The sequence below is a fragment of the Aethalodelphis obliquidens genome, unplaced genomic scaffold (genome assembly GCF_003676395.1).
Source record: "Aethalodelphis obliquidens isolate GAN/ISIS:26980383/991018 unplaced genomic scaffold, ASM367639v1 scaffold15, whole genome shotgun sequence".
In the NCBI taxonomy this organism is placed as follows: Eukaryota; Metazoa; Chordata; class Mammalia; order Artiodactyla; family Delphinidae; genus Aethalodelphis; species Aethalodelphis obliquidens.
Genome location: NW_020837959.1, coordinates 12,620,090 through 12,635,416, shown reverse-complemented (window position 1 = coordinate 12,635,416; position 15,327 = coordinate 12,620,090). Strand labels below are relative to the sequence as shown.

General features: G+C 37.9%; 1 long non-coding RNA gene across 1 annotated transcript in view; it reads right to left on the bottom strand.

Moving 5' to 3' along the window:
• The window catches only part of LOC113625426 (uncharacterized), a 70,708-nt gene extending 55,628 nt beyond the window's left edge, over positions 1 to 15,080 (bottom strand). The window contains exons 1-2 of the long non-coding RNA XR_003434674.1: positions 14,682 to 15,080; positions 13,071 to 13,133 (exon numbers count right to left, since the gene is read on the bottom strand). This is a non-coding gene — a long non-coding RNA (uncharacterized LOC113625426). The remainder of the gene's footprint in view (positions 1 to 13,070; positions 13,134 to 14,681) is intronic.
• Positions 15,081 to 15,327: the final 247 nt, after the last annotated feature.

Genomic DNA, 15,327 nt, shown 5'->3' with positions numbered 1-15,327 from the left:
TAATAAATATTTCCTTAGGCAGCTTGTCCAAGTCCTACTATTCAGACGTCCTTGATCTCTAAACAACAATAAAAGATCCTGAAATTTTAAGGGACACAGACAAAACTATATCAAAGGCTGTTCAAGTTTTTATAAATTGTCCTAATATTATTTTAAACTTGATGACTCACATTTTTAAAACTCATTTGCCTTGCTGATTTGTTTTATAATTGCTTGTTTATTTTTTTACCTAATTAGAATTTTCTTATTGGCTATTTTTAATTAAAACAGAATTTGATGTGATTCCTTTTAAGAATGACTTTACATGCAATGAGATAAAAAATGGGAGCTTTTCTGTATTTTCCACTATTCTGTCAGATCCAGAGTTTGTTTGTGTTTCAGTACTAGGATTTGGTTAGAAAATTAGCAAATGATTACCTAAAGGATGTGACTCAGTTATGATGAGTCTTGTGAATTAAGCCTATTTTACTGCTTTTTGAAGAATTATATTGTTTAAAAATCCCTCCTGTTATGATTTTAGCTGGTTCAGAGTTTAAGTTCAAAATTTTAAAACACCATTGATCTTAAGTGCTATGACACCTTTTAATAGAGAGGATAATATAACAATTCAATAATTTTGAACTTGATCATAATTTTAATACCACTTAATATTTCATATTTAATCCAATCCAATCACATTTATTGAATATATACTATTGACCAGCCAAAGCAATATAAAGATTAGAAAGATAAGGAAAAAAATTATAGCTTCTCCACCTTTATCTCCCCTGCTGCAAACATGCATGAGTCCACATACTAGCTGAGAGGACAGATGGAGAAAAAATAAATATAATACAAGAAAAATTACAGTACGTATCAAAAGAAAAGTATGGAGTGTTTGGGGAATACAGAAAGAGAGATTAATTCTAGTTTGAGGGACACATGGGGACGTGGAATTTAAACTAGGCTCTGGATTTGGGGTAGGTAATCTTCTTATTTGATATCCTCAGTAGCAATTTGCAGGATCACCTCTTAAAAGTGTGATTTTTCCTTTCAAAAATGCAGAACTAATATTGTTACATTGATTTTCACCATGAGGGCATGACAGAATCATCTAGAGGATTTTGTTCAACATATATAGTATTCCCAGTAAGCACATGCCTGCCCCTGTGTCCCCCAGATTCTTAGTTGGGGAGACCTGGGTGGGACCTGGGCACACCTCGCCCACAGACACTCACACGGGAAGCAAGACAAAGTATGACTGCCATGATGAAAGTTATTATATAGACGTATTCCAATGTGAAATACAGTTTCTATAAATACTTTTTTGGACAAATAAGGTTAAGGTTTCTCGGAAAGATCTCATTGACTCTTGGAATTAGAAGATGTATCACTATAGTTAATTTTTGTTTAAGGTTATCTTATACGAATTTATGAAATGTACTTCAGTGCTTTCTGAAACCAAGTGAAGTGGAAAAACGAAATAGGTAGATGACCTGAATGGCTTAGTGTTCTCTATTTCTACTTTTGGAGAGCCAGGGTTTGAGGAGTATTACTATATAAAGACCAGCTCCCATACACACGTGACTCACCAAGTCACGGTTAAATGTCTTACTGAGCTTCAGCCCCACCCCTAGCCCATAAGTCACAGATCCAGATAGAAAATCCCCAGGCTTCCTGATATCCAGACAGCACTGAGCCCTTTGAAACTTTGCGCCTTTAGCATAAAAATCTTAGTAACACATGCTATTGCTAGGTCTCCTTTCGCAATTATTTTACGTGGATTTCTTTCTTTGGAGTACCATAATCATAACCTGACAACACCATTGTCCAGTGTAGCTCCTTTCAGTTTGTCAGTATGTAGTGCAGAACTGACTTAATTTCATTCCTGGAGCTAATTGTTGTTCATATAATCTAAGTATATCAACAGATTAATATTTCTTAGATAATTTACATATATAAATATTTTCACTGGAAACAACATTAGTTTGTATGAGAAATAGTCAAATTTTTTATTTTAAAAAAAAAAAAAACCCTATAAATGCCAGAGACCGGTCCCCAACAGTATAGAATCAAAGCAACCTGCATTATAGGATGGCTTAACTTTGTTCAACTACCCAGTATGCCAAGGAAAATGAAAAGGTTTAATACCCCTGAAATGTCTTCCTGAGATTCTCTCACTCAAATGTAGACTGGAGTCAATTTTGCCAGCAGTGCCATTGCACAGAGGCAGCAATATTTCTTCCTCAACTAGTGCAGCCAGTTGATGTGGTTAATTTTCACTGAGTGCTAATATTTTGTGAAGCTGTGTGAGAAGCATTAATTAGGGTAATAATAAAAATAGGATATATTGTTCTGCAAAGCAGGAAGCTGAGTTTTGAGGCGATAACCCTGGAAAGCAGGATGAATAACTCTCCTTGACAAGATAACTGGCTGGCTGCTGAGAGGAACAATTGGATGGACCTTCCACTGTGGCTCTGATCTGTCTTCCCCAAGGTGCCCCAAACCATTGTTTAACACAATAGAGTGAGAAGCAGAAGAGAAATTGATGGAATCAGATGAAAGATACAGCTCCAAAGTTTGGAAAATTCTCACATCCGCTTGAAAAAAAGAGAGCATTTGAATCAAATTTAAGAATCTAGTAATTGTTAAGCCTGGCACTGTTCATGTCATACCATGTGAAGAGATTAATCTTCTCATTAAAAAAAAAATAGCATATGATGCAAAATATCAATACAGTGGATTCCCGTGGCCTCCTCATGCTCACTCTGGGCACACATTCATGCCATGACTTATGCACTGACTTAACTTATTTTCTTCTACTTTATTCTCCCTGTTTTCTCTTCCTGCCAGATAAGCATAGCTGAATGTCCTAAAGTTTATAGGATAATGGTGCAATTTAACTGCATATCTGCCACTTACATTATAATTGGAAAAAAAAAAAAAAAAGCTTTTACATCAAAAGACCAAAACCCTAAGCGCAGAATTTCAGGCAGCAGTCAGCTGATACAAGGGGTGATTTTTCAAATTCTTCCTGGCACTTCTACATTCAAACCCACAGATCAATGCCTACGTCGCCTGTTGTGGACTTTCTCTTTTTGAGCTGGAAGTTTCTTTGGGAGATAAGGTGAGCTTTAGAGAAATATTTATATCTCCCTCTCCTTGATATTGAGAAAATCTCTATTTTTTCCCCGTTTTCATCTTCTCTGTATGTTAAATACAGGATTTTCAGAAGCAAAGTTAGAGTTCAATTGTGCAGTTACAGGCATTTGCAAATGTTGTATGAGTTCCCGAGATGTTTTATGCAATGTGCTGAACGCTACTAACATTCAAATGAACAAAACACTGTCCCTGTCTCAGTCAGCAGAGGAGACACTGCAATAATGTACTATTGATGTTAAGACAGAAGTCTGCTCAGGGTTACACTTGGGGTCACAAGCGGTGAGTGGGAAATTCTATCTCCAGTATCCATGTCTATATGAACTGACTAATCTCCGACAAAAGAATATTTCACCTACTGTGTAAAAAGATAGAATATTGTAACCCCCAGCAAGAAACTAGCAGTTGCCCTTACTTCAAATGGAGAAAGTTATTTTGGAAAATTATGTCCTAACTCAAAGCCATCAGGTTAACTACACATCTGTCACAAGTGTGACAAGAACTGTGAAACTCACAAACTAAACATAAATCAGAAAAAAAAAAAAAGATGTCAGAGAACAGACCATACATGGAAATGTATCCTAAATAATCCTGTACCTACATTTTTATAAGTCCCCTTTCAAAGCAAAGCCTAATCTTTAACAGTATGGCTAGTTTATATATACATATGACAAGGAAGAAGTCACCTTTAATTCCCAGCACAGCACCTTGCACACAGTAGGTGGTCTTGAATGCTAATCTTGGAAACCAAACAGCATAATGCAAGTCAAGTCATAAGAATTTGCTTTTTCTATAACACAGGTATCTTCTTAACTCTCTTTTGACTTTTGGAATTTTTTAAATTCTATTTTGATCTTTATAAGTTTGTGGTAAAAAAGTAAAATTTGTTTATCTAAATTCCTTTCAGTTATTCAAGAGACATGTACTAAGCTTTGTACTAGGCACTGATCTAGGTACCGAGGATTACAATGAACAAGAGAGAAGAGCTTAGAGTCTGGTGGAGTAAACAGACAATAAACAAATAATCAAAATGGCAGTTTCAGGTAGTAATGATGAGCGTATAAAAATGAAAACAGTAGGGCTTCCCTAGTGGCGCAGTGGTTGAGAGTCCGCCTGCCGATGCAGGGGACACGGGTTCGTGCCCCGGTCCGGAAGGATCCCGCATGCCGCGGAGTGGCTGGGCCCATGAGCCATGGCCGCTGAGCCTGCGCGTCCGGAGCCTGTGCTCCGCAACGGGAGAGGCCACGACAGTGAGAGGCCCGCGTACCGCAAAAAAAAGGAAATCAGTAATCCAAAAGCATGTTCTAGGGTTGGAGATAACTCTAGGTTGTGTGGTTAAGAAAGATCTTTCTAAAGAAGTGACATATGAGAAGAAACCTGGGAAATGAGAAGGAATCAGCCAAGTAAAAATCTGAAGGATCCAAAGCAAAGTCATTCTGAAAATCGGACCCAACCACACAGGCCAGTATGTTCAGGCCAAGAATCTGAAAGTTCTCCTTGATTTCTTCTCTCTATCACGCCATCATCCAAACCATCATCTAGGCTTGTCAGCATCACCCACAACACAATGTCTCAAATCTCTCCATTGCTCCCCTGAACCATCGTCTATCACCTGGAACTGTTCTGTCCAATATGGTAGCCGCTAGCCACATATGGCTATTGATCATTTGAAATGTGTCTAGTCTGAATGCTGTAAGTGTAAAATACACACTGGATTTCAAAGGCTTTGTATGAAAAAAAAGTAAAACACCTTATTAATAATTTTTATCTTAATTATATATTTAAATTATAATATTTTAAATAGATTGGGTTAAGTAAAATACATTGTAAACATTAATTTTATCTCGTTATTTTGACTCTTCTACTTCTTCATTGTCTTCCCCCATTGGACTGTTGCACTCCATGGGAGAAAGACATTGAATCAACTTTATTCACTGCTGTATTTCCAGCATTTAGAACAGTGCCTATTTTATAGTTTGCACTTGATAGAGATCTGTTGAATGAATACTGCCTTATGGAACTTCTTCACCCTGGCACTTGAGTGTGGTGCTGAAGATGTCAGTTCTAACGCTCATTTTTAGGGCCCTGTTTAATGTTCCTCTTTACATGTGATATTATGGAAAGTCTCCTGACACTATTGCCTAGAAATCACTAATTATGACACTTTGGAATGGAAATCATATGGTTCCTCATTTAGGCATGTATAGATTTGACAAAAACTTCACTTTTTTTATGCCTAGGGATTACTACATCACATGCCACACAAACTAATAAACACAATTCTTATAGTTTACAGATAAGTTGAGTCTCGCAGAGGTTGAGTAACCCACCCTGTGAAGTGGAGGAGCTCAGCATGTGAAACCAGGTCTGTATGAAGTCAAAGGCCAGGGGTTTTTTTTGCATTCCTCTAAGTTGCATTCCAAAGTATAAGAGTATGAAATGAAATGAATGTGTATGTGCTAGAAGGTAAGATGGCAAGAGACAGGTCAAGAGTCAGAGTCAGAAGCTCCGAGAAGATAAGAAAGGAATTCACTGGAGACAGCAGGACATATAATACTTTGTTTTTAGAAAAGTTACTAGAGATATTTGGATAAATTATATATCATCTCCTCCTCCCAGCCCCTCTTCCTTTGCCCACTCTCTCCACTTTCATTCACATTGGAACAGACGCTTTGAGAATGCCAAGTTTGGGGAGTGGCAGGTTTAATAATCACAGTGAGAGAGAGAAAAGTGTACCTCACCTCTTTAAAGGCAAGGATATTGTTCTACGTCTTTTATTGTTCTGCTCCCAACACTCCAACCTTAAAGTATTAGAATCTCTAGAATTTGAGTCATTATATACAGTTTGTTTTTAACTCTGGCATATAATATGGATTAATAATCTTTGATCCATGACACATTCTTATTATTGACTCATGCATGATCTACTTTTATTATTTCTTTAGTCATTTTAAATAATGAATTAAGTACCTGTGAACTTACACCCCAAAATAAAAGCCCTACATGTTGGAAAAACTACCAGATTTTCCCCATTATCTCAATCCCTTGCCTCCCTCTACTCAATACATTCATCATTTTGCATGTGTTCATCATTTCCCTTTTTCCTTTTTTTACATAGTCTAACTGCATTTCTAAAAAGTATATTTTAAAAAATTTTAGTCGTTTAACATTGTTAAAAGGGCATCATGCTATGGGCAACCTTTGGGGCTTACTTTATTTTTAGTAAATAGTACAATGTCTGGCTTCCCTGATGGCGCAGTGATTGGCAGTCCGCCTGCCGATGCAGGGGACGCGGGTTCGTGCCCCAGTCTGGGAAGATCCCACATGCCGCGGAGCGGCTGGGCCAGTGAGCCATGGCCGCTGAGCCTGTGCATCCGGAGCCTGTGCTCCGCAACGGGAGAGGCCACAGCAGTGAGAGGCCCGCGTACAGCAAAAAAACAAACAAACAAAAAAAAAACAATGTCATCTATATTGTTGCATATTACTATCATTCATGTTTTGACCATCATATAAAATTCTCTACTGTGAACATACCATGATACATCAATTTACTCTGCAATTGATTGGCATCTAAGTTGTTTCCAGGATTTTATTTTGTTTTTTGTTTTTGTTATTATGAACAAAGCTGCTAAAAATTCTTGAACATGGCTATGGTTAAACACACGCAAGAGTTAATTTGCATATATGACTCGAGTTAGAATTGCTAGGTTATAGGGAATATGACAGTGGAGTTTTCCACTTTTCCCTACGGTTATATTAGTTTTTGCTTTATATAATCTGATGCTATTTTATTAGTAAAATAATGGTAAAAATTCTTGGTGTATTGAATCTATTATCATCATATAGTAATTCTTCCCATGCCTAAGAATACTTTTGACTTAAAATGAGTTTAAATCTGATACTAATATCACTATACTGGCTTTCCTTTGCCTGTTTTAATAATTTGCCTGATAGGACTTCTAGCATACTTTTCCTTCAATTTTTGTATGTCCTTATCCTTTAGGTGTACCTTCTGTAAACCGCATGTAAATGGACCTTTTTTTCCCTTTTAACTGGTGAGTTTGGCTTTTTAATAATTATTGATATCTCAGGATCTATTTTGAATATCTTATTTTTTCAATATTTAAAAATTATATTCTTTTTAATACTTTTTAATATTATTCTTCCTTTTTTCTTCTTGTGAATACATACACATATACATATTACACATTATATATGTATAATTACATTTATATATATATGTATATATAAAACATCCCCCTTAATAAGACAAGAACACCTTTGTCATGTTCTCAAACTTCTTGGTGTACCCCCATCAGGCTGATATTATCTAGACTTTTAATTCTGAAAATTTATGGATGTATTTTCTCTTAGACATTTCTTTCATCTTAGATATTTTTAAAGACAACTGATTTTACTAAAATATTTGATCATCTTTTCTAGTGCAATATCATCTAGATTTTTACCACCTTTTCCTCAAGAACTCATGCACTGTTTTCAGTGTGGATCTCTGTGCTGCGACATTTCTGAGGTTTTCTACACCTGAGATTATCTGTCTCCTATTCTCATACCTGAATGGCACTTTGGCTGAATATAAAACTTCAGTTTCTAAGTACTTTCCCTTCAATATTTTGAAAATCTTATGTTATTGTTCTTCTTGCTTCTTATGCTATTATTGAAACGTTCAACGTTAATTTGATATTAATTTTTCATACTGTAAACTTTTAGAATTTTCTGTCTTGGATCTCCCAAATTTCCCTATAACCTGTTAGTGTGGGTTTTCCATGTCATTCTCCTTTGATACTGCATGGGCCCTTCCATCTGAAGTCTTTTATTTGTTCATTCATCCATCCATTCATTTATTGGAAATTTAACACTTTCATTTCTCTAAAAAGTCATCCATTTATTTTTCCTTCTCTTTCTTTTCGGGATTATCTGTATACTGCCACTTCTACGTCTGCTCTCCATTATCCCTTTTCTACTTCTCTGCACTTCCCTTCTTCCTTTTGGGAGATGAACTCTGGTCTTCCAATGTTCTCACGTGCTCCTTACTGTGTCTCTTCTGCTATCTTATCCTATCTCTCTTGTTCTTTATTTCAGCTACGATATATTTCATTTGTAATATGGCCATTTGGTTCCTTTTTGTTTGTTTGTTTTCATACAGCTAACATTATCCCTTATCTTTTTTTAGTATGTTTATCAGGCTAATTTATAAATTGTGGTCCATTCTAATGTTTATGCTTCTGATGGAAACCATAATCTACTATTTGTGTGTGTGTGTGTGTCTTTTAAAATAACTGTACTTCTTAAAATAATCTAATTTGCACATGCATTCATTTTCCTCTGGAAATGTGTTGAGGATAGGTCGAGGATGACCCACTGGCACTTAGGGGTTTTCTGGGATGCTAGACTAAACCCAGGGCAGTCCTAGGTAAACAAGGATGGTTCATCATTTTACTAGACCCCAGTCTGAGACACGCCAAGTTGCTCAGGGGTGAGAGTAAATGAGCTCTGCAGTGAAGAACCCTAAACCCAAGAAAATCACAGCCAATCACTTCTTAGATCAAGAATTCACCTTCTGTTTCCCCAGAGAGAAGCAACCTCAGGAGGAGCAGTCCTTAGGTTGTGATTCGCCAGCTGCCAGGGAAGTTAGAGAAGGAGGTGTTGGTGGGCAACTGCCCTAAGTTGGTTGGGAGCCAAAGAGTTTCATGGCTCCTCACAAGCACAGGGCTTCTGTGCGGCCCTGATTTCCTTATGGAGTCTACATGGTCCAGAGCTCAGAGTCACAATGCATGCAGGGGCAGGCACTGATTTTCCCAAGGCAGCGGAAAGGAGAAGTACTAGCAGATTTTCAACAGTTCTTTCCCTGCTTTCTTCTCCCACAGCGTGGCTGGCTGCTTATTGCCCCAGGCCCACATCCCCACTACCCTCTTCTAGTCCCAGACAATTTCAAAACGACAAAAAATCCTCATTCCTGGGTTTTCCCATAGTCTTCTTCATTGCAGGGTGTTTCACCCTCCATATTACTCCAGCCATCTAGGAGGAAGGAGCAGTAAGCCTAGTTCAGCATCTTCATATCACATATTAGTAGAGTTGCTCCTAATTATTTTAAAATTTTTTATTAAAAACAAAAAGTTTCTTGGATATGTGGAAAAGTGATTTGGAAATGGCAAAACATTTTTATTATTCATAATAATGTAACTAATGTAAAAAATTAGTTACATTATATGAATACCAAGATATTCATATGCCTACTGTGGCTTAATTTTAAAATGTTCTTATATTTGTACAGAAAATAGCATTAGAAAAATTACTACAATTATATTTGACCAAAAACCACGTAATGTCTGACAAACTTCTCATTTTTATTACAGGTTATTTATTGCTGCTATACTATTACATTTGGTACATCTATGTGTTTCTTTACTTCCAAAATGCATCACTAAGCTATAATTTATTATTCCTTGCAGCTACTTTATTGAAAAGATTTTTCTATGGCAAGGTACAAAAAGGCACTCTACAAAAAACATTTTAAGTTACATTATTTACCAAAAGACTATCTTTATATATTACTGGTCTGTTGAAATTTTTCTTTTCAATCAAATCCCATTCATTTTTACATAATGCATGTCAATAACAGCTACCATGAAAAAAATAACTATAAGCAAAAATTGTTTTCCTGTTTATTTTCATTTTTTGCTACTCTTCATTTTTCTTCCTGCTTCTATTTGTGAAAGTGTGAATCCCTCTTTCATGATGTCCTCAAGTCCATAATTACCCCTTATGACAATTTTTTCATGACACCCACATTATAAATTATTCATTATTTTGAATAATGCCTTAAGTTCAAATGTACCTTTGTACTCTTCTACTTCTTCTTCTGTATTGTTTTTTCCTATATTATTTTCATACTTTTTATAATCTTGCTTTGAGACTTCTGGCTTCTGATTTTTTCCCTGATAGGTGTCCCTAGAATGGCGTTGCTATAGGGAATTAAGGAATCAAGTGATTCTGTATTCCCCTTATTTCACTCTGCCTCATTCCTGCTTTCTTCTTTTGCTCTCTCATCTTCTGCCCCACCTAGTCTATTCTTTGGCCACTTCCTTCAAAACATGGCTCCATATTAATTTTCTCAGACAGCTTTCCCTGACCAAACCCGCTCCAGGTTATTATGTTTCTCTTGACCTCTAGGAATTCATGTATAAATGATACATACTATTACCATGTACTTGGAAAAGTGTTTCTGTGATGTTATTCAGTTATTTAGTTATATATTTTATAATATTCTATTATTTATATTTTATTTTATTACACACCCTTGTAATCCCTGATTTTTTTTCCTCCATATTAGCATTAGTTATAGCTGTTATTACATAATGTAAATGTGTAATCAGTTGCTTAATGCCTGCCTCTTCTGTTTATAACGTCTCTCTTCTGTTTATAACGTCTGTACCTCCTCCTAGAATTCAAGCTCTTTTGGCTATCTGTCTATGGTTGTATCCTCGGGGCCTAGAATAATAAACATAGTAAGTGCTCAATAAATATTATAATGTCTTGGAAATACCATGCAGTTCATTAGTAGAATGAAAGTGCTCATAAATGATTGCTGATCTTTTAAAACACCATTTTGTCTCAAATCCCTAACACTCTGTGTAACAGTTGAGATGTATTTGCCTGCAAGATGCAGAAAACCTAGCAGACTTAAACTAACAAACATAAAACAAAGGACACTAGCTGTTTACTTAACCATGGTCCAAAGGTGGGCATTTCCAACATAGGTTTGACATTCAATGTTGTCATCCAGGACTAGGTTCTTCCCTTCCTTCTTAACCATCCAAAGCTTGTTGGTTTTCAAACTCACCCATAAGGCATCACAGCCCAAAGGTGGTGGCCACATACTCATATTTCAATGAGCAAAGCAGGAAGCAAATGATGTCAAAAGTGGGGATATTAACTCATTCTTGTCAGAATCCCGGAAATCCCCCAGCCTAGCAGCCTGCTTCCCAGACCAATGGCAAGAACTGAGTCATGCGCCTACTTCTGAACTATGTACAGAACGGAAAGCGCTACCATCAATGATCAATCCTGATTCATCCCTTTTTTTTTTTTTTCCCAAAAGTAAAGGGAAACTGCAGGGTACGCAAGCAACATTGTGACTGGTCTTCTATATTCAAAAAATTACACTAGAGCTATTTTCCTCAGGACCTTTAAGCTCTTAAGATTCTGCAGGGTTTTTCTTTTTTTTTTTTTTCTCCCCTATATTTTAATCATTAAGCCTTTCCTTCATGGATTTTTTTTTTTTCTGCTGAAAATTGCCTATTGAAAATTTTCTGTTCTTGGGAGTTCCCTAGTGGCACAGTGGTTAAGAATCCACCTGCCAATGCAGGGGACACGGGTTCAAGCCCTGGTCCAGGAAGATCCCACATGCCACAGAGCAATTAAGCCCATGCGCCACAACTACTGAGCTTGCACTCTAGAGCCCATGAGCCACAACTACTGAGCCCATGTGCTGCAACTACTGAAGTCCATGCTCCTACAGCCCATGCTCAGCAACAAGAGAAGCCACCACCATGAGAAGTCCACGCACCAGAATGAAGTGTAGCCCCCACTCGCCACAACTAGAGAAAGCCCATACGCAGCAACAAAGACCCAATGCAGCCAAAAATAAATTAATTTTTTAAAAAAAGAAAAATTTCTTTTCTCTATCAAAAGGTTTCTTTCATTGATTTGTTTACATACTCAATTTCTGCATTCTAATTCTTTTTCTTTTCTAAAGTGCTGAGACATATCACATTTTCAAAAGAGACACACAATTATTTTGCCCCTTCCTTTCCACTCTTCATATATACTTCTGTTTCTCAACTGTATTAGGAGCCTGAGAGGCCAAGAAAATGTTTTCTGCTCTCTTTGTAATTACCAGTAGCACTTCATAGGTGCTAAATGTATTTGACTTGTCCTTCCCCTTTATGGTTAATCAGAGATATGTAGGCTTTTACAGGAAGCAAAAGGAATCAGGGTCTTATAGCCAAGAAAAGCACTGGTCATATTACGAATGCCCTCTACTAACTTGTTTACATTAAATTCCTTGCATACTTGCTTCTTGCTATTGTCAGAAAGTCCCAGAATTCAGTGTATTTCCCACTTCATCCCACCTTTTCCAACATCTTTCACTGAAGCAAAGAAAGGAGCTGGGTTTCCATGGTAACACAAGTGTGACAGTTGAGGATATATGGGCATAGGTGAGATAATTCTCAGATTCAGAGGGGAGAGGAGAAATGAAGTTTTTCTCTTTTCTTTTTTCTTTTTTCTCCCAGCAATGTACTTCTGAAGCTAAAGAGACCCTGAAGTGTCAGTGTACACTGTTAAGCTTTCACTATCATACAGATTTACAGCTCTTGGGGAAAATTCAATTTTATTTTATCTCATTTTTATTTTGTCTTTCCCACAAACAAATAAATGGAGACATTTTATTTCTAAAATCACTCTCAGAATAGATAGTTCATGCTAGCATAGCAATGAACACAATTAAGAGATCAGGAGATACACACCCAATTCCCACCCAAATCTTCAAAATTCTCTGCACATCCCAACATCCTTTCTTTTAGCAGCTAATTCTTCTCTGTCACATAGCCTCAAATCAGGTCACTACCAAGACAGAATAGGTAGGAAAATACTTTCCTACTTAACATGTCTTTTTTTGAGTCTTATTGATCAAAAATCTACCTTTATGGTAGCACTGAGAATGCAAATTGAGGCCTGTCATTAGGAGAAACATAAACGAGCTACACTACTCCAAGAGCTGCCGTCTCTACACTTCTCCTTATCAAGAAAGTTGGCACTGATGAAAGGTCAGGGAAAATAAACTGAGAAATGTCTTAAAAAACCTGTCCTCTCTCTATTATGCTAAGTGGAGTAACTGGGCACCGACTCACTATTTTTTTGTGACAACTTCTATCAGATGCACTCCAGTCCAGAGCTTCTCAACTTTTGGGGACCTAAGAAATGAAAGCAGTTGTTTAAAGATACATTCTGGACCCACAATCCCAATGCAAATTTCTTTAAAAAAAAAAGAAGTCACTGGGCCTTTACTTCTTGCAAAGTGAATGGTTTTTCAGTTCCACTGTAATACAAGGTAATACACAGGTTGTAATGATCCATACAAAGAGAGGAAGTTTGATGCTTCTTGGCTCTATTCAACCCCTGACAAACCTAGGGATTTCTTACGACTACAATACAAAAGTTGGATCTTAAAAGAGACAGTATGTCTTTTCCGTGAAAGAAGTGTAGTTGTTACTAAAGAAACCACAAAAAGCATGTAAGTTTTACACAGTACATGAGACTTCTAAAATGCTAGTTCAACACTGTATTCACCAACAAAATCCTCTTGAAACATGCCTGCCAAAAAAGCTCAGATATGAAGCTTCACTTCAAATCCATGTGAGCTCTTAATTTTAATTCACTTACTCACATTACTAGTTTAAAATGAGGTATCAGATGCTCTTTGGTTTCAATTCTCCTAAAACTTTCCTCTTGATTCTTAGTTCTTTTGCAATCTGCCTTCACTGTTGATTGTGGTGGCTCAAATATAACACTCATATTTTGATAAGTAATCAAGTAATGATTGACTTATATTTTACCACATATTTTGACAGGACACTTGCCCGCAATTATTTTAAGCAAAAACTTGGTGTGTTACACTATAGCAAGATAATGCAAGGGTAAGTTATTCATTTTAAGATAATGGAGCAATAGGGCTGTAGGACACAGCTAAAGCTGAGTACATCTTTGTAGTAGTTTGATAATTGACCAAAAAAACGATGATAAAAGGACATCTGTTTTATTGATGAACTCAGACCAAAATTCTCTCTACATGATGACCTTGTGCGGAAGAGGAAGGCTGAAGAGGTATGCCATGATCAAACCTTAGTTAGAACTATAGAAACTTATTATTCCCAAGAAATGTGAGACGGTAATGGATGGGTGTAGACTAGTTCGAGAAGGACATAGTTTATGGAAGGTAAATCCAATTACCAGTTATTGCAAAATATAATCCAGGAATATTTAGGGACATAACTTCTCCTAAATTTGACGTTATGGGTGGGAGAGAGTGTGTAATTAAGATCTAATGCCACAGAGAGAACAGTAAGTTTCAAAACTGAGTTGTTAAAAACGTTTTAGGAGGCACGCATGGAGGACCCATGCAACTGCTGCTGTATGTCTAAGGACTCGACATTTTCTCACCCTAAAGAGTCCCTGTTTTGTCAGTTCACCCCACTTTTCAGCCCACATCCCTCAGCACTATTTCCGTGTCTATCATTTAGGCAGAATGCCACGGAGACGACGTTAAAAGTGAAATCCATCACTCTCGGCCGGAACACATCCTATTTCTTTGCCCGAATAGGGTACCGCGACCCACCCCTCAATCACTGACCCCTCCCAGACCCCACCAGCTCTTCCCCTTCTCCATACTACCAGCCCTTAGTGGCAAGGAAACCGCGAATTCTGGTTGGCTCAGCTCAAGTCTCCGTCTTTCTTCAGCTCACCTATGATTGGTTGGCAGAGTGTGCGCAGGGGCAAACGCCCAGCCTGGCCAACAGTGGCAGATGGGATGGCTGAGCCTGCGACTAGACTTTTCCTCCATTGGCTGATGGGTCAGTGTCACGTGGCATGAAGCGGCTCTCTATTGGTCGAGAATGATACCACGGGGTCCAAAAACGCGGGCTGGTTGGCTGAAATGAATCCCAGCTTCCTACTAGATGCCCCGGCTGGCTGTTGCTATGAGGTGTCCCCGGGCCTTCTGGCTGCTGCTGGGGGATCCGCTCTCCCGGTTTTCCAGGCGCCCGTAGCTGACAGGGCGTGGGAAGAGCTCGACTTTTATCAGGCACTGAAGAAGGGCGGGGCTGGGGAAGGTGGGAGGGACCCCCGGCGACGTCAGAGAGCGTGGGCCCGGCTTCCGCGGTTTCTGGCCTTCGCCGCCTCGGGCAGTGGGCTGGATGGGGGTCTGTCACTTCTCCCTCAGTGTCCTGACGCTTAAAACAAAGCTGCATTTCGTTGTACTTATGCTCCTCCCTTAAAGCTTCTTATGTTTATACAAGATAAAACCAAAGCTCTCAGGAATGCTGACAGACTGGGTGGTGCCCAGCAAGGCCCTCATGCGAAGGCCTCCGTCTGGACCTTGCCAGTATCTTC